Source organism: Ornithorhynchus anatinus, chromosome 18, assembly GCF_004115215.2.
Source record: "Ornithorhynchus anatinus isolate Pmale09 chromosome 18, mOrnAna1.pri.v4, whole genome shotgun sequence".
Taxonomy (NCBI): Eukaryota; Metazoa; Chordata; class Mammalia; order Monotremata; family Ornithorhynchidae; genus Ornithorhynchus; species Ornithorhynchus anatinus.
In genome coordinates, this window is record NC_041745.1 from 28,326,035 (window position 1) to 28,346,720 (window position 20,686).

At 44.8% G+C, this 20,686-nt stretch overlaps 1 protein-coding gene across 6 annotated transcripts in view; it reads left to right on the plus strand.

The window, feature by feature from the left end:
• The window catches only part of RBM47 (RNA binding motif protein 47), a 130,426-nt gene that overhangs the window by 61,324 nt on the left and 48,416 nt on the right, over positions 1-20,686 (plus strand). The gene's annotated exons all lie outside the window — the stretch shown is intronic.

The following is a 20,686-nucleotide window of genomic DNA, read 5'->3' on the forward strand; positions in this document are numbered from 1 at the left end:
CCTATATTTTTATTTTTAAATGGTACTGGCTAAGCACTTAGCACGTGCCATGCATCGTACTGAGCTCTGAAGTAGCTTAGTGGTAGTAGTACATTTATCTGTTTATTGTTATTCTGTACTTTCCCAAGAGTTTAGTACAGGGCTTTGCACACAGTAAGCACTCAATAATTACGATCGAATGAATGAACGAATCAGGTTGGACACAGTCCGTGTTCCATGTAGGGCTCACAGTCTTAATCCCCATTTTACAGACAAGGTAACTGAGGCATGGAGAAGTGAAGTGTTAAATAATAATAATGTTGGTATTTAAGCGCTTACTATGTGCAGAGCACTGTTCTAGCGCTGGGGTAGTTACAGGGTCATCAGGTTGTCCCACGTGAGGCTCACAGTTAATCCCCATTTTACAGATGAGGTAACTGAGGCAGAGAGAAGTTAAGTGACTTGCCCACAGTCACACAGCTGACAAGTGGCAGAGCCGGGAGTCGAACTCATAACCTCTGACTCCGAAGTCCAGGCTCTTTCCACTGAGCCACGCTAACAGAGTGTGAAGTAAACATAGAGCTATTCTGAAAATAAACAGCAGAATAAGTGGCTTTAATATCTCCTAGAGGGTGCTAGATTATTGTTCAATTTGATATCGACAATCAGAAACCTGCCTTACAGCTTGGTAGAAGGAATATTACCTCCCGGTTTGTCAGTCTGGCATTGTAATAGTAGTAGTAGTTGTAGAGATAGTACTTATTAAGTGCTTATTTTGTACAAAGCACTGTACTAAGTGCTGGGAAAGCCATAAAGTACTGTGGCAAGAGGAGCAGAGTTTCAGGCTTCTCATGGCTCAGAGTCTAAAAGCCACAGCCACGGTAACCATGGCAGCTAAAACTTTCCACGATCTATCGAATAGAGCCTGGGCTTGGGAGCCAGAAGGACCTGGGTTCTAATCCCGGCTCCGCCACTTGTCTGCTGTGTGACCTTGGGTAAGCCACATAACCTCAGGTCCCTCCTATGTGAAATGGGGATTAAGACCGTGAGTCCCATGTGGGACAAGGACTGTGTCCAACCCGATTTTCTTGTATTCACCCCAGCACTTAGTATGGTACCCGGCACCCAGTAAGCATTTCACAAATATCATAGAATGCTTCTTGGAAAAGGTGAGCCTGGTCCCGGACTCCAAAAGAGATGGCAGAATATGAGGTCACAGTGAACTGCAGACAAGGTCTCAGAGGCCGATTGCATCAACCTGCAACCAATCTTATTAACTTGTATGTACCCCAGTGCTTAGAACAGTGCTATCACATGCACTGGGGTATGGTATTAACAAATACCATAAAAAACTATCAAAGGTATTTATTGACCATTTACTTTTTTATGGTATTAGGTGCTTACTATGTGCCAGGCACTATACTAAGCCCTAGGGTAAATACACGCTAATTAGATTGGTTGCAGGTTGACACAATTGGCCTCTGAGTCCCTGCCTGTATTTCACCATTCCTCTCTGTGGTCTAAATGGGGCTCACAGTCATAATCCTCATTTGACAGATAGGGTAGCTGGGGCACTGAGAAGTGAAGTGACTTGCCCAAAATCACACAGCGGATATGTGGCACAGCTGGGATTAGAACCCAGGTCCTTGTGACTCCAAAGCCCATGCCTCAGTTACCTCATCTGTAAAATGGGGATTGATACTGTGAGCCCCAGGTGGGATGTTGACTGTGTCCAACCTGATTTGCTTGTAGCTACCCCAGCATTTACTACAGTGCCTGGCACATAGTAAGCACTTAACAAATACCGTCCAAAAAAAAAGCCCTGGAAAAGACATGTGACTTTGAAAATAATGAGAACGTTGGTGAGGAGTAGTATGGATGGAGAGAAAGCAATAGCTGCAGGTGGCAGTGAGTGGAGAGTGGAGATGGAAAAGGCCCAATGGAAAGAAAAGAGTTGAGAGACAGAAGAGCCATGTTTGAGACCCCGTTCTACCACTTGGTTGCTATGTGACCCTGGGCAAGTCACTTCACAACATCATGACTTAGTTTCCACATCTGTAAAATGGGGACCAAATCCTGTTCTCCCTCCCACTTAGACTGTGACCCCAGGGTAGGGCAAACACTATGTCCAATTAGATTATCTTGTACCTTTACACCTTTTCCTGAATTTAGCACAGTAGCTTGGCACATAGTCAATTCTTTAATAAATACCATTATTATTATGAATATAGCCCATGGTACAGGCTCTGGAAGGCAGGGATGTTGATCAATCAAAGATATTTATTGAGCACATACCGTATGCAGAGCAACCTGCTGGTTCTACCCCTATGACTGAGAGTTTGGATCCATCATTTAACTTCTCTGGCAGGGTAAGATCGGGTAACATGCTGCACCCCACTACCAGCCTTGGGCTCACGCTAAACCAATCCAGAGGGGATTATCCTCTCAATGAAAGGGGCTGGGAGAGTTTTGAGTCTCAGTTATCTTGATAAAGAAACAACAAGGAGTTTGGTTTCCCAAAAGGAAGGATTGAGGCGAAGAGGAAACTGATTAACGCTTAGCTTCGTGATCTGGCTGCCAAGCTAGGTTCTCTGGCCACAGGAACTGGGAGCAGGAAGGACAGGCCAATACCCTGTCTTGGGTAGGAGCTAAGGATTCTTCACCAAATCAGTCAAGAGTTACCACAACCAGTGAGGAATGAAAGACCTTAAAACAACTAACATGTTGGGCTACAGACTCTCTCAAGGAATGGCAGCTCTATTTATTCCTGACTCTATTTATTGCCATTGTTCTTGTCTGTCCATCTCCCCCGATTAGACTGTAAGCCCGTCAAACGGCAGGGACTGTCTCTATCAGTTGCCAACTTGTTCATCCCAAGCGTTTAGTACAGTGCTCTGCACATAGTAAGCGCTCAATAAATACTATTGAATGAATGAATGAATGAATGAATAAAGATGCAGCATGGCCTACTAAAAAGAGCTCAGGCCTGGGAGTCAGATGATCTGGGTTCTAATCCAGACACTCCTCTTTGTCAGCTGTGTGACCTTGAGAAAGTCACTTAATCTCTCTATGCCTGTTTCCTAATCTGTAAAATGGGAATTCAAGGTCCCCCTCCACTGCTGGCTCTGAAAACGGCAGGAGCCTGGGAGGAGGGGCAAGCAAAAGGGCCAGATGGACAAGCTGTCAAGAGAATAGGAGATATTGGGTCAGGGGATTCCCTAACCTTTGGTTGGTGCAAGGGGCAGAAATAGAGTAGGGAGATGAGAGTTAGTCAGGAGTCAGTTAGTCCTCCAGTTACTTTCTGGAGGAGATGTAATTTATTTTTATTTCATTTTATTTCTAGTAGTAGAAATAGAAAATAGAATTTAAAAGGCTAGGTGGATTTAGTCAGACAGGCTGTGTGGAGACAAAAGAGCAGCTAGGTTTATACCAAATAGAAGGCCTATAAAGCTGGTGTGGTGTCCAACCTCCTATGGCTATGGGTCCTGAACCTGCCACAGGAGACACACCCAACTTCGTGAACAGATTCCCTCAGTGCCATGGCTGATCCATACTGAACACTGGTGAAGCAGCGTGGCCTGTGGAGAAATAGCAGAGCCTAGTGGATAGAGTGTGGGGCTGGGAGTCAGAAGGACTTGGGTTCTGATCCCCGTTCTGCCATTTGTCTGCTGTGTAGCCTTGGGCAAGTCATTTAACTTTTGTGCCTTAGTTACCTCATATGTAAAGTGGGGATTAAGACTGTGAGCCCCATGTGGGACAGAGACTGTGTCCAACCTGATTAGCTCATATCTGTTCCAGCACTTAGAACAGTACCTGGCACTATGTGCCTGGCACATAGTAAGTGCTTAACAAACAAATACCACCAAAAAAGCCCACCAGTGCCAACATTGTGCCAACCAATGCCACCTTGCCAACAACAGGGACATGGAATATAGTCAGCTGGCGGGCATGGAGGCAGTGTTCACAGCAGCACAACTCAGCTGGGTGGGATGGGTAAGGCGAGGGAATGGATTCCCAAGCAGCTACTGTATGAAATGGGCAGAGAAGCAGCGTGGCCATTCATTCATTCAGTCGTATTTATTGAGGGCTTACTATGTGCAGAGCACTGTACTAACCGCTTGGAAAGTACAATTTGGCAACAAATAGAAACAATCCCTACCCAACAACGGGCTCTCAGTCTAGAAGGGGGAGACAGACAGCAAAACAAAACAAGTAGACAGGCAAATGGATTGACCAAATGGATTGAATCTGGGCCTAGGAGTCCGAAGGACCTGGGTTCTAATCCCAGCTCAACACTTGTCTGCTGTGTGATCTTGGGCAAGTCACTTCACTTCTCTGGGCCTCAGTTACCTCATCGGTCAAGTGGGGACTAAGACTGTGAGCCCCATGTGGCACAGACTATAAGCTCATTGTGGGCAGGGAATGTGTCTATTGTTATATTGTATTCTCCAAGCTCTTAGAACATTGCTATGCAAAAGTCAGTGCTCAATAAATATGATTGAATGAATAAATGAACACGAACTTTGTCCAACCTGCTTACCTTGTATCTACCCCAGTGCTTAGAACAGAGTCTGGCACATAGCTAAGTGCTTAACAAATATCATTTTTAACAAAGGGTGGAGGGGTACAGAAAATGGGATGGCAGAATGAATGATTTAAAGACTTGGAAAACCATTTCAACAATCCAATATCAATGGGCTTTTGAGTCCTCAGTCTCAGACAGACCTGCCTAGTGGGCAGCGTTTGAGGGAGAAGTTGCTCTCCTCAAGTAAAGGCTTTCATGAAGATTAGGACAACAAGAGGCAGGTTTTAAAACAGAGACAGGCTCTGCTGGAGACAGATGCACGGCCTAGCAGTGAACCATAGTCATATAACACAATTGTTTCCTGGAAACTGCATCTTAAGTCAATACATGGTAAATTAGAACCAGTTTTATCTTAGTAACAATATAATGGAAGATTGGTTTTTGTGCCAGAGTCAGAGACCACATTTTTACCCAAATCACCCCCCATCAATTCTGAGTAATGCAGCTATATTTGGATGTATCCAAAGTGAATCAGAGAAGAACCATGATAGAAGCAGTTTGGTCTAGTGGAAAGAGCACAGGCCTGGGAGTCAGAGGACCTGGATTTTATTCCAATTCTGCCAAGTGTTTGCTGTATGACCTTGGGCAAGTCATTTAACTCCTGAGCCTCAGTTACCTCATTTGTAAAATGGGGATTAAATCTTCCTCCTACTTAAACTGTGAGCCCCATGTAGGAGAGGGAATGAGTCCAATCTGATTAACCTGTATCACCCCAGTGCTTAGAACAGTGCTTGGCAGGTGCTTAACAAGTACCATAATTATCAATTATTATTATTGTTATTAGAGTAGCTATTTCATTGGAAATAAGCTGGTCTCATCATCCCTTCCTGGTGACGCTGCCTAGAGATTTAGTAACTTCCATTTTCCAGGACTCCACTCTTCCCATTTTATGTAGACTTTCCCCTTCTTTTCATCCCCATCGGGACTTCAACAATGTTCACAATTCACTCTGAATCCTGTGATCCATGCCCCTTTCTTCCCTACCAATCCCCACCAAATCTATCCCAAATCCCTATGGTCCCACTGTGGCAAGGAAAGGGGAAGGAAGCAGGAAGGGATTGGGAAGGGGGTAAGGAGAGAGCAAGGATACCTGATCACTTGGCACAGTCACCAGGGAGGGCAATAGATGGGGTTAGTGTAGGAAGATGTATCAGAATGCTGAAACAGTGTGTAAATTTAGCCACAATGACTTCCATCTCAACTGTGAGTGTTCTAAGTTGAGGCTTGTATCTGACCCTGTATCTACCCCAGCGCTTAGAACAGTGCTTTGCACATAGTAAGCGCTTAACAAATACCAACATTATTATTCTGTGCACACGATGTGGGAGAATATATCAGGCTTGCATTGGTCTTTACAGCTCGTTGCCCCTCAGGTACACACAGGCCAGTTGAGAGGAATTAAGATGAGGATTGGGAGGAGGGGGTGGAGGTACTCAGAACAGCCATCCTGGGATTCCTAGTTCCCCTGCTGTAGAGAATGTCAAGTGCCCAGGCTCCAAGGAACTGAGTTTCCATCATCACTGCCAGTTCCTGCTCCCACCTTCTCCTCTACCCACAGCACCCTACTGATTTTTGTTTATATTTTGTGTATTTGTCCTTTTGAGGTTTTTTGTTTGTTTTGTAGTGCTTGGAATGTCTAATTCCCACCTGTGTATTCTTTCCCAGTACTTAGTTCAGTGCTTTGCACACATAAGCACTTGAATAAATACTGCTTACTGCTCACTCAGTTCCCTCACCCCCACTGGTGGCAGGGAGGGGAGGCAGCTCTCTGGCTCAAACCCAAGCATTTAGTACAGTGCTCTTTGCACAGTAAGTGCTTAACGATTGAATGAATGAATGGGGGTTAGCAGCCAGCAGAACCCCCTGGGCTCAAACCCAAGCATTTAGTACAGTGCTCTGTGCACAGTAAGTGCTTAACGATTGAATGAACGAATGGGGGTTAGCAGCCAGCTGAACCCCCTGGGGAACCAGAACCGGGCAGGCCAAGGAGTCCGGCTCCCTGTGAGATTCAACTGGAAAAAAGGCAAGCCTGTTTACACCAAGCCTTCCACTGGTCAGTTGCACACACCACAGCTCTGACTGAAAACCAAACAGAGATTGTTTTTCCCACTTACAAAGGGGGCCAGTCATAGGTTAGCAACAGGGGTCACCCGTGCCTCTCTCTGGCACCTGAGCGCTAATGGAGCCTGGGAAACATGGGGAAACAGTTGCTGGCAGTTTTCTGTAAGTAGAATCAGAGGACCCAGGGATAGTGTGACTATTAGTCAGTCAGTCAGTGAATCCTACTTAATTGAGTGCTTACAGAGCAGAGCACTATCCTAAGACCTTGGGAGAATACAATATCACAATAAGCAGACACAATCCCTGCCCACAACAAGCTTACAGTCTAGAGGAAGAGATGGATATTTGTATAAATAAATTACAGATATGTACATAAGTTCTGTGAGGCTGGAAGGTGGATGATAAATAAAGGGAGCAAGTCAGGGCAATCCAGAAGGGAGTGGGAGAAGAGGAAAAGAGGGCCTAATCAGGGAAGGTATCTTGGAGGAGATGTGCCTTCAGTAAGACTTTGAAGGGGGGAGTAGAGTAATTGTCTGTAAGATGTGAGGAGGGAGGGTTCCAGGCCAGAGTCAGTATGTGGGTGAGAGGTAGGCAGCGAGATAGACGAGATCGAGGTACAGTGAGGAGGAACAAAGTGTGTGGGCTGAGTTGTCGTAAGAGAGTAGTGAGGTAAGAGGGGGCAAGGTGATTGAGTTAGTTTCATAGCCTATGTATGTTTCTGACCCTTTTCAATCTGTCAGAATCCATGCCAGCTCCCTTGAAATTATGTTACCCGCCTGGGCTCTCTGGTTTGGCTGGAGGGGAGGGTGAGAGGGGAAAGGATGGGGCTGGAAGGAGAATACCAATAACTGTCTGTTCAGTGGGCTCTTGGGCACTTGGTTTCCAGGAAGGTGGGAGTGTGGTCTAATGGCAAGAGCATTGGCCTGCAAATCAAAGAAACTGTGTTCTAATCCCAACATGGTCACATTGGCTAGGTCAGAGTTCTCAGTAGGGAGTTCAGAAATAAGCAGCCAGCCTGATTTCTGGTTAAATCCAAAAGTAGTTAGAAAATACCCAGATTTGTATACATCAAACTTCCCTTGTCCCTTCTCTCCCATAGAGAAAGTTCCTCCGAGATGCTCATGGAAGAACAGACTGGTTAGGCTGTGTTTTCCAAAAAGGCTGTTTTTGAGGGTGACTTTGTGCAAGCAGCATTTCAAATGTTGCTTGATTTGAGGTGCTGGATGTGGCCATGCCTGGTAGGACTGGGAACTGAGGGAACACGGGAAATGTCGGCTAAGGGTAATAGGGGGACAGTAGGTTGCTAACTGAAGTTCAAAACCTCAGAGCAAAGTTCAGACTCCCTGGGGACAGGGAGGAGCCTAGAACAGAGAGGCCAGATTTTTTTTCATTAGTGAGCCACATGACCAAAAATCCCTGTTTGTGGGCCACAAGCTTTTTTTCAACAGACAGCTGTGGAGAGGTGTAACCTGTTAGTTATTCAAAAATATGGATTTTAGCAGTGTAAAGAGCACAGGCCTGGAAATCAGAGGGCCTGGGTTCTAATCCTGACTCTGCCAATTTCTTGCTGTGCAACCTTGGGCAAGTCACTTGAGCGCTCAGTATCTCAGTTACCTCATCTGTAAAATGGGAAGTTAATACTAATTCTCCCTTCTACTTAGACTGTGAGCCCATGCGAGATAGGGACTGTGTCTGACCTAATTAACTTGTACTTATCTCAGCACTTAGAACAGTGTTTAGCACATAGTAACTGCTTAACAAATACCATAAAAAATGGAGCCATAGAAATATCACCCCGAACCAATCCACTCTGTGGCTACAATTCTCTAGGGACAGGCTGAACCGTACGTGCCAGCATCTGACTAGAAACTTCTGAGGCAGAAGAAGATGATCCTAATAATAATTGTGGTATTTGTCAAGTGCTTACTGTGTGTCAAGCATGATACTAAGGTCTGGGTTCGATGCAAGCTAATCAGATTAGATATAGTTCCTGTCCCATGTGGAGCTCACAGTCTAAGTGTTTTCCTTATTAGTTCCTTAGTCCTTTAAAAGAGGAAGAGCAGGTAGTGAATCCCCATTTTACTAATGAGGAAACTGAGGCACATAGAAATCAAGTGACTTGCACAATCCTGGCAAAGCAGGAATTAGAACCCAGGTCCCAGGGACCCTCAGTCCTGTGCTCTTAGCACTAGGCCACGCTGTTTGCTTCTCACCCACTGAGAACGAATTTCCCTTTCTCCTAGCTGTCAGTTTTGAGAGATCTTCCTCCCCAGTAGAAGCAGCATTTGGTGTTTTTTTGTGTTTTTATAATTTTGCAAAATTTAATACAGTAAAATACCAATGAGGAGAAAGGGTGTATAATACTGGGAAGAAGCATGGCCTTCTGGGAAGAGCATAGGCTTGAGAGTCAGGGGACCTGGGTTCTAATCCTTGCTCCTTGTCTTTTCTACTCTGGGACCTTGGGCAAGTCACTGAACTTCTCTGTGCCTCAATTCCCTCACCTATAAAATGGGGATTCAATACCGGTTCTCCCTCCTACTTGGACTGTGAGTCCCAGGTGGGACAAGGACTGTGTCCCACCTGATTGATTTAGATCTACCCCACTTCTAGGATGCATTTCCTATGAGGATGCAATGCAATGAGGCTACATTTCCCTTTCTTCTAGCTGTCAGTTTTGAGAGATTCCCCCTCCCCAGTGGAAGCCATAAATATGCAGTGCAGGCTTAACACTTCCACAGGTCCAAGAACCTCCTGTGTGGGATAGGATATACAGGTAGGACTCTCTGTGGACCTGGCCTCTCTTTCATCTATCCTATTAAACCAGTTTATTGGTGAGAGAATCAATCAATACTGTTTATTATACTAAGTACCTGGGAGAAGACAATACAGTAGAATTAGTAGACATGATCCCGGCCCACAAGGAGCTTATAGTCTAGACAGGGAGACAGACATTAAAATGGAGTACAGAAAGAGGAGATGGTAGAGTAAAAGGATATGTAGATAAGTGCTGTGGGCTGCCATTAGGGTGAGTTTCAAAGTGTTTAAGGCGTTCATACCCCAGACAATACTGAAGGGAGGACAAATAGGGTGGAGAAATGGAAAGTCCATAGAGGAGTAGGAAGTGCTGGGGTAACCAACAGAGACCGGCATAGCAGATGAGAGCATGAGAGACTGTAAGCTCATTCATTAATTCAGTTGTATTTATTGAGCACTTACTGTGTGCAAAGTGCTCTATTAAGCACTTGGGAGAGTAAAATATAACAATAAACAGATACATTCACTGCCCACCAAGAGCTTACAATCTAGAGCTTGTTGTGGGCAGGGAACATGTACAACTTTGTTGTATTGCACTCTTCCAAGCGTTTAGTACAGTTTTCTACACATAGTACATGCTCAATAAATACTATTGATTGAGAAGACTCCTTTGTTCCTGGTTAAACCCTGTGTTTAAATCCTGGTTAAATCCTGTGGAATAAAACCTGCAGCAACGGAAATGATTCTTAGTAAAGACACACCCCATGAGCTCTTCAGCTTTCTTGCACTCCATGACTTCATGCTGGGATGTCTTCTACTTTGCTGCCAAAGACAGCTTTTAGGCAGGGAATAGATCTATAGGCCCCAGCTCCCTACCTCTATGAAGAGCATTGTACTAAGCACTTGGAAGATACAATAAAGTGAGTAATCATCAATCAATTGTATTTATTGAGTGCTTACTGTGTGCAGAGCGTGTACTATGCACTTGGGAGAGTACAGTAAAACAGGGTTGGCAGACACGTTCCCTGCCTACACTGAGGTTACAGTCTAGAGGATAATTGTGGTATTTGTTCCTATGTGTCCAGGAACTATGTGTCCAGGAACTATGTGTTCCTATGTGTCCATAGCACTTCCTATGTGTCCAGTGCTGGGCTAGATACAAGTTAATCAGATCAGACATAGTCCCTCTACCACATAGGTCTCACAGTCTAAGTGGGAGGGAGAACACTTATTGAATCCCCATTTTATAGATGAGGAAATCCAAGCTCAGGGAAGTTAAGAAATAATAATAATAATAATGGTATTTGCCAAGCACTGTCCTAAGCGCTGGGGTAGATACAAAGTAATCAGGTTGACCCACATGGGGCTCAGTCTTAATCCCCATTTGACAGATGAGGTAACTGGGTCACACAGAGACCAGTGGCGGAGCCAGGATTAGAACCCAAGTCCTCTGACTCCCAAGCTCGGGCTCTTTCCACTAAGCCATGCTGCATCTCACATTGGTCACGTGGTCACACAGTGGTCACACAGGTCATACACTGGGCAAATGGTGAAACCCCGATCCCTGCCCTCAAGGAGCTTACGATCTATCTTGGGAGAGAGACATTAAAAATAAATTTCAAGTAGGGGAAGCAGCCAAGTATAAAGATATGTACCTAAGCACCAAAGTGGTTAGGGGTTACTGACCCAAGTGTACAGGTGATGGATTAGAGAGGGAAATAGGGCAGGGAGATGAACAATTAGTCAGAGAAGGCTTGCTGGAAGAAATGTTATTTAACAAACATTTCTTTCTACTTTAGCACAGTCATTGTATTCTAGAAGAAGCTCTTGGTATGGGGAAATCATATTACAGTAACCACTGATTCAATAGGAATGAATGGGTTATGGGGTAGAGGGTTCAAAAACTCCACCATCACAATGTTTTTCAATAGAAATTCTTACATCGTTATGTCCAGTAGTGATAGCATGCTATTTTTTATGCTGTTTGTTTTAAGCATCTACTATGTGCCTACACACAAACGCTCAATAAATACGATTGAATGAACCACCTAGAATCACTGTTTGAAGCTTTGGGGTAGATCTAAGTCAATTGGAGGGGACACAGTTCTTGTCTCACATGGGGCTCACAAATAGGAGGGAGAACTGATATTGAATCCCTATTTTATAGATGAGGTAACTGAGGTGCAGAGAAGTCAAGAGTCTTGCCCAAGGTCTCACAGTAGAAAAGTGGGGAGCAGGGATTAGTACCCAGGTCCTCTGACTCTGCAGTCTTTGCTCTTCCTGCAAGGCCATGCTTCTCCTGTTACTATACGCCCTTTCTCCTCATTGTTATATTACTGTATTAAATTTTGCAAAGGTAAAAAAGCCACAACGAAACACCTACTACTGCAGAAGACATTAGTATAGTGTTGCTGAACAGAGACTAGGAAATTTAGCAGCAGACAAGCAGGAGGAACCTCTGTAGACTGTAGCCCCTTGAGGGTAGAGATTGTGTCTATCAACCTTGTTGTATTATACTTTCTCAAGTGCTTAGTTCAGTGTTTTATCCACCTCCACTTCAAATAGAAACTCCTTAACACGGGCTTTGAAGCACTTGATCATCTTGCCCTCCCCTACACCCCCCGCCCCCCATCTCACTCATTTTACCTGGGGCATCAGCAGAAGTGATGGACAGGCAGGAGAGTGGAGACCAAAGTTCAGCTAGATCTGCTTGAGAAGAATGAAAAAGAGTGAATTGGGGCCCAGTGGGTGAAGAGAGAAGATCAGTAAGGTGAGAAGTGGTGGTGGAGAGCCTTGAAGTCATTTCAGAGGGCTTTTAGAAGAAGAGAGAATGTACTGAGCAGCACTTAGTAAGATGTTCCACATAGCCATGAGAAGTACAGATAGGAGCAGGGTGAGACTGGAAGCAGGTGGCCACCCATGTAAAAGTGGTAACTGAAGCCACTGGAGCAGTTGAGCTCCCCAGGAGAGTGAGTATAAAGTGAGAAACCTAGGTGATCCTGAACAAAACATTGAGGGACACCAGAGAAAAGGAGGCCAGAGCCGGAAGAGGAAAACCAGGAGAGAATTGTATTGGGAAACCAAAATTAGATAGGCTTCCTAGGAGAGGGGTCAGTGGTGGTCAGGAGGTCAATTAGGATCAGAAGAGAGTTGTGACCATTAGATCCGGCAAAGAGGAGCTTATTGGTGAACCTCAGAGAGTGGTCTCAATGGAGTAAAGGGGGATTGTAGAGGGTGAAGGCAGTAGGAAAAGAGAAAGTAGAGGCAGTGAGAGTAAACGCCAGTTCCAGGGGTTTGGACAGAAATGGGAACAAGGCATTTAGGTCCTAGCTGGTGGGTGTGATAGGATTTGGAAAAATGCTTCCCAATAAGCACACAATAAGCACTCAGTAAACACAATTGAATATCTGTAATTTATTATTTATATTAATATCTGCCTTCCTCTCTGGAATGTAAGCCCATTATGGGAAAGGAATGTGTTCATTGTACAGTGCTCTGCACATAGTAAACACTCAACAAATACGATTGACTGATGGGAGACCTGAACATGTTTGGAGGCAGTGGGAAGGAGCCATCAACAAATGAGTGATAGAAAATGGCAATTAGGGTGGGAGCAATATTTTTACAAGCTGAGATGGGATTGCATCAGAGACATAGGTAGAAGGGGCAGATTTTGAAAGCAGAGAGGGGATCTTTTGTGAGGCATCAGGGAAGTATGAGAGTGTGGATGAAGTGGGTGGAAGGGGGTTGGAGAGATGAGTGGGCAACTTGGGACCTTGCCCCTAATGATTTCAATTTTGTTAACAAAGTAGTTGGTGAGGTCACTGGGGCAAGAAGCAGGGAGATGGGGCCCTAGCTTTGCAAGAGGAAGAGAAAAGTCTGGAATATTTAGTGACGATGATGAGCATGGGAGCTGATGAGGGAGGAGAAATAAAGTTGTTGGGCTGAAGAAAGGGTGGAAATATAGCAAGCAGAGGGTAGGGGCAAGAGAGCATGTCTGGAGGCAGCCACCCAAGGACCCGCTTGGACAAGGATTGGCTATGAAATGATCTAGCCCCTCCAGGTTCCCCTTTGTCCACTATCCAAGATTGAAGCCAACAGTTCAGCCAGAGGAGCAGATCTGGGGTGCACTCAGATTTGACAGAGAAGCGGCATTGCTTAATGGAAAGAACCGTGGCCTAAGAGTCAGATGACCTGGGTTCTAGTCCCAGCTCCGTTACTTGTCCACTGTGTAACCTTACTCTGTGCCTCTCTTTTCTCAACCTCAAAATGGGGATTCAATACCTGCTCTCCCTCCTAAGTAGATTGTGATCCCCATATGGAATCTGATTACCTTCTATTTACTCCAGTGCTTAATACATTACTTGGCACGTAGTAAGTGCTTAACAAATGCAATTATTATTATTATTTTATTATTATTATCATCCTGAACTTAACTAAGTCTTCTCATTGAGGGTAGGGAATGTTTCTATTTGTTGCTATATTTTACTCTCCCAAGTGCTTAGTACAGTGCTCTATACTCAGTAAAAGCTCAGTAAATACGATCAAATGAATGAATGAATGGTGCCTAGCATCTCGTTCCACCAGAACAACCCGGAGAGCTGGGTTTGGTTTGATCTGCCCAAACCAGACCCACCCTGTCTTGGTGAATATGGCCACAGTTCCGTAGCTCATTCTGACTGTTCACCTCATGGGTAGGTCTCTCTGGGTCAGGGTTTCAATAGCTGGCCCCCAAACTTGCTATGGGAAGCCTCCCATGATGTGACTCAGATGTTGGGGTCCACTGGAATCAGAGGGGAGAGTTGGCAAGATACTACTGGGATAAACGGCTTTGGGCAAGTCACTTAACTTCTCCCTGCCTCAGTTTCCTCAAACTGTAAAATGGGGATTAAATACCTGTTCTCCCTCCTACATAAACTGTGAGCCCAATGTGGGGCAGGACCTGGGACCAACCTCATTAACTTGTATCTAACCCTATGATTAGAACAGTGCTTGACATATATAATACAGTAATAATGATGATAATAAAAAAGGAGAGAAATCTCTTTTTCTTGGATGTAGTATGTTCATTCCAAATCCTTCCTTAGCATCTTCTTGGAGGAAATGAGCAAATGTCACTGTTTATTTGATCCTTTCAGAGAGAGTTCAGGGGTCAGAAAACACCGTTCTCGGTGACCACAAGGGACATGGAGGACTGCCTGATTGTTGCATTAATCCAACTGTGTGTACTGCCAGAAATTACTCTTCGTGCTTCAGGGAAAGAGTCAACAACCACCTTGGTGCCATGGAGCCTGGAGCCCTTGCATGAGCTATGTCCCCTATTCCTCTGACAGAGGCGGCAGATCTGGGTGGCCCAGGGCTGCTGAATCAGATAACAGCATGTCAAAGACCTGGGGCCTCTGACAAAAGGGGAGTGGCCCACTGCCGCCGTCATCTGGCCCATGGGCGCAGTAACTGGCCCATGGCCGCAGTAACTGAAGGTTCAAGTTCACCTCATTCACCCCCTCCATCGTTGAATGCCAGGATTGAGGTTAATTTGCACAGGTCACGTAACTTATCTGTGCCTCAAGTTTCCTCATCTGTAAAATGGGAATTCAGTCCTGTCCTTCCCCATTGGACTGTGAGCCCCACGTGGGACAGGACCTGTCTCCTACCTGATTATCTGTGTCTGCCCCAGTGCTTAGTTCAGCGTTGGCACATCGGAAAAGCTTAACAAATGCCACCATTATTATTATAAACTGAGGCCCAGCTATTGTACCATATGGGAAACACCATCAGTTTCAAAGATTTCTCTTGTCCTCCATGAATTTTCAGAAAACTATCTAATGGCCCTGGAGAAAAATCTACCAATTTCTGCAGGATCCTAGGACTGTCACCAGGCTTAATAACCATTTTTTAAAAAAATATACAATAGCTGTTGTTTCCTGGTGCATTTGGCCTTTCTTTTTTGTGTCCCAGATAGCTCCTGGGGGAAGCTAGCTAACAAGGCTTCCAAAATGGATTGGAGCAGGGATGTCCCATCATTGGAATTCTGTCAGTGCTACTTTGGACCAGAGTGCTTCAGGGCTCAGCTGAAACATGTTGGATGTCCCTTGGCAGGAGGGCCCTTTCTTAGCCTGGAGTATGGACTCCATTTCCCCAGACAGCTTGTTTCCGGGAAGTAGCACTAGAAAGTTGTCAGAGAGGGAGAAGGGGAATAAGAAAGGCAAGGCACCTCCCACACCTTCCTGCTATAGCTCTTATTCTCAAGAATACAACAACATTAATAATCATAACAAACATAATAATACTGGTGGTATTTATTGTGCCTATGTTGGTCAGTCAGTCAATTGTGTTTATTAGTGCTTACTGTGTGTAGAACACTGTACTAAGTCCTTGGGGTAGTACAATATAACAGACACGTTCCCTGCCCTCAGTGAGCTTGCAGTCTAGAGGGGGAGACAGACATTAATATCAATAAATAAATTACAGATATGTGCTATGCACTGAGTCCATATCCCCATAGCATTTAGGTACTCACTCCACTCTTACCCCCTGTTGCCTCCCTTAACTTATTATTAATTTATTTTAATATCTGTCTGTTTGTAAGCACCTTGAGGACAGAGATCATGCTTACTGGTTGCATTGTATTCTCCCAAGGATCTAGTCAAGTGCTCAGCACACAAGAAGTACTCAATAAATATCATTGTTGATTGATTAATTGAATGGACACCTGGGTTCCACTTTGCCCCAATGGATGGGAACTGGGCACGGCCCTGCAGACCCCTTGCACAAAACCTCCAGCTCACAAGGCTGAAGGTGAGGTAATAATAATAAGTATGGTATTTGTTAAGCACTTACTATGTGCCAAGCATTGTTCTAAGCTCTGGGGTTGATACAAGGTAATCAAGTTGCCCCACGTGGGGCTCACAGTCTTATTCCCCATTTTACAGATGAGGTAACAGAGAAGTGAAGTGACTTGCCCAAAGTCACACAGCTGACAAGTGGCAGAGCCGGGATTAGAACCCATGACCTCTGATTCCCAAGCCCGGGCTCTTTCCACTAAGCCACACTGTGAGGGGGTGTCACTCAGGAGTTAGGTTACAATGGAGGACAGTAAGCTGTCCCCATCCAATTGCCAGGTTCCCAAATGGTGCTGCCTTTAGTTGCAGAGGTGCTTGCTCTCCCTGACTCACAGGAATCCAGGTCAACCAGGACTCAGCAACAGGAAATCCCTTTAGCTGGTATTCCCTTTCCAGGGCTGGGAGGATACCTAAAAGTTGATTAGTGATTTGTCATCTGATAGTCTCTGGTCAGGTTCAATTTCCTGCCTAGTTGAGAGGTTATGCACATTAGATATGTGGCATTTAGGGCTGCCTCCACTTCACCTCCTCCAGCCCCCTTCTTGACCCTCCTTAATCCTCCTTCCATCCACTTCACTCAGAATGTGCCTTCCAAGAGCACCATTCATCTCCTCCACACCAAATCTAATGTCTCTTAGCTGGTTTTGGCATTTTGGACCACTCCCTTCTCCTGGAAACACTACCAAATGTGGTTTTTCTGTCCCAGTTCCCTCCTGTTTCCCTCTTTCCTCTCTGATTGCCCTTTCTCAGTCTTTTTTCCTGCTGCTCTATCTGTATTTCCCACCCTTTAACTGTGAGGGTCCCTTAAAGTTCTGCTGTACGTTCCCTTCTCGTCTCACTTTACATTCACTTCCTTGGGTATGTCACCCATTCCCATGGGTTTAACTACTTTCACCCTAGCCCTGATCTTTCATCCCTGTCAATCAATTGATCATATTTAATGAATGCTTACTGTATGCAGAGCACTGTGATAAGTGTTTGGAAGAGTACAGTACAACAGAGTTGGTAGACACCTCCCCTGCCTACAACAAGCCTTCAGTCTAGAAGGGGAGACAGACAATAATAGAAATAAATAAATTGCAGGTATGGACATAAGTGCTGTGGGGCCTAGGGAGGGGTGAATAAAGAGAACAAATCCATATGCAAGGGTAGGCTATCTTGCTCTTCCTCCTGCCTCATTCACTCATTCAATTTTGCTTACTGTGTGCAGAGCACTGTTCTAAGCACATGCGAGAGTACAATATAACAATGTAACAGAGAAAGTAGACACATTCCCTGCCCACAATGAGTTTACAATCTAATCTAGTCTTAGTCTAGTCCTCCCACCTAGAGGTCCCTCTGTTTCCTGACATCCTTTGGAGTGGAACCTTGTCAGAAGCCTTTACAGAGCCCTGTCTTAATATGCTTGTTGGATTGCTTCAAGGGAGTCCCTTTTTTAAAGAAGCCTCCTCCTTATAGAAGCCTCTCTATTAAGTGCTCAGGAAAGTACAACAAAAAGGAGGCACATTCCTGTCTACAAGGACATGTGAAAATATTCACTTATATTGACTTGCAGTAATCAGAATAAATGATTAAGTGTAAATTTGAATAAATGCGTATATATATATATATATGTACATACATCTATGGAGGAAGAAATAAATAGGTAATTGAATGCTACGGATAGTGGGTGGTTTGAGAGGATTTGTGATATTGAGAATCATTTTTTTAAAAAAGACGTTCAATCCAAATCTCCCCACTCCTCAAGAACCTCTAGTGGTTGCCCATTCAGCTCCGCATCAAACGGAAACTCCTTACCCTCAGTTTTAAAGCACTCAATCAGCCTTCCTTCTCCTACCTCACCTTGTTGATTTTTAACTACAACCCAGCCCACTCACTTTGTTCCTCCAATACCACCCTACTCACTGTACCTCGATCTCATCTATTTCACTGCCAACCCCTTGGCCACATCCTCCCACTGGCCTGGAATTCCATTTCCCTTCATATACCACAGACCACCACTCTCCCCACCTTAAAACCATCCTAAATCACATCTTCAGGAGGCTTTCCTCAGCTCCCCTATTCCCACAACCTTCCACGTCACCTATGCATTTGGATCTATACCCGCTAAGAACTTGATATGCACCCCACCCTCAGCACCACAGCAATTATGTACATATCCTTATACTTTGCCATTTCTCCTATCTGTAATTTATTTTAATTTCTTTCTCCCCCGCTAGACTGTAAACTCGTTATGGACTAGGATCATGTCTATTTGTATTGTACTCTCCCAAGAGCTTAGTACAGTGTTCTGCACACAGTAGCACTCAGTAAATACCATAGATTGCTTTGGGAAGGGTTTTGAAAACCGGGAGAGCTGTAGTCTGTTGGAATGTAAGCTCCTTGAGGGTAGGAATCGTGTCTACCAACTCTATCATATTATATTCTCTCAGACACTCAGAAAACACAGTATTTTGAGCACCATAAGTGCTTAGTAGGTACCGTGGGACAGTGGGAATTCCTGGCTGAGGGAATGGAATGAGCAAGGGTATGGGAGGTAGGGGAGTTAAACAAGGTTAGTATGGGAAGAATGAAGAGAGTGGAGTGAAGAGAGCAGATTTGTAAAGTGGGAATAATTGTGGAGCCGTTAGTGCATTTTTTCCAGAGGCCGAGGAAAATGAAAAGCCAAAGGAGATTTTTGAAGAGTTAAAGGTTGGGTTCTGAATGATGCTTCAAGATACCCTGTGTAGCAGTGTGTAGTATAGATCAGAGAGGGAAGAGTCTGGAGAAAGGGAAACCAGTGAGGAGGCCAATGCAATATTTTATCCACAATATGACCAAAGAAGTAGCTGTTTAGGTAGTGAAGGATGGGTAGATCTGGGAAATGATGTGGAGGAAAAACCAGTAGTTTTTGACAATAGATTGAAACAATCAATTGTATTTCTTGAGCACTGAGTGTAGAGCAATGTACTAGGAGAGAGTACTGTGCAACAGAGTTGGTAGACACAGTCTCTGCCCACAGGAAGTTTACAGTCTAGAGGAGTTTACAGTGCTCTGCACAAAATAAGCGCACAATAAATATCATTGATGACGATGATGATAAAAGGCTTATTGGGAGTCAAGTAGTGTGTGTTTTGATACTCCATGGTACTGCAGACCATACACTACATTTTTCGGTAGCCTGTCTAGAAGGTTTCTCCCAGTTTCTTGGTAGAGATGGGAAACAGGGAAGCAAGGCAATGACCTGGGGATTTCCATAATCCTTTTATCCCCCTTTCTTCATGAATATCGTGTTCAGAGTGGCATCTTGGAAGTCCTGTGGCAGCTCTTCAGTATTTTACACATTGAGAAGCAGCGTGGCCTAGTGGAGAGAGCGTAGGCCTGCAAGTCAGAAGGACCTGGGTTCTAACACGGGTTCTTCCTCTTGTCTGCTGTGGACCTTGAGCAAGTCACTGCGCTTCACTGTGTTTCAGTTACCTTATCTGTATAGTGGAGATTAAGACTGGGAGCCTCATGGGGAACATGGACTGTGTCCAACCTGATTAACCTGGCTCTAACCCAGTGCTTAGTACAGTGCCTGGCACACAGTAAGCATTTAAATACCATTAAGAAACAAATTGAGGAAGAAACCTCTGAGAAGTAAGGTTCCCCCTTGCTTGTAGATTTCTGCAGGAATGCTAGCAGATTGTGAAGCAGCATGGTGTTGTCGATAAAGCATGGGCCTGGGAGTCCGAAGGTCATGGGTTCTAATCCCGGCTCCTCCACTTGTCTGCTGTGTGACCTTGGGCAAGTCACGTAACTGGGGACTGAGACTGTGAGCCCCTCAGGACTGTGTCCAACCTGATTTGCTTCATTCACCCCAGTACCTAGTACAGTGCCTCTCACAGAGTAAGCGCTCAACAAATACCATAATTATTATCTGAACACTTTTCATGGCTTGGACGGTGGGAGTGACTTCATCAAAAGTTGGAACTAAGGTCGTGCCTATGTTTTTTGGCTCATTGGAAAGGCCTCTGCCTCACTGAAGTGTGAAAAATTCCCTCCTTGTGGTAAGTGGAGAGCTATCCAAACTCTTCGTCAAGGCCAGAGTAGGACATGAATAGTAGTGGTCAGCCTAACTGTGGCTCTCCTCTACTTTGGCCTTCCCTGATTAAGCTCCCTTTTCCTGACCCCCTCTCCCTTCTTTCCCAGTTCAGAAGAAACAGGAAAAAATAGAACTCACCAAATCAATAGTAAATGAAAGGAAGTAGTCTATTCAGTCAGCAAGCTGAGTCCAGCAAGAAGAAATACTTGTTACAGTTTCCTCTTCTCCCTCTCACTTAGGCTGTGAGCCCCACGTGGGACCTGACTAACTTGTAGCTACCCCCAGCACTTATGCTTGCCACATAGTAAGTGCTTAAGAAATACTACAAGTATTATTAGAATTATGATTATTACTGGGAAGTAGACTCAGAAAAAGCAAGCACTTTGCTCCACCAACCCTTAA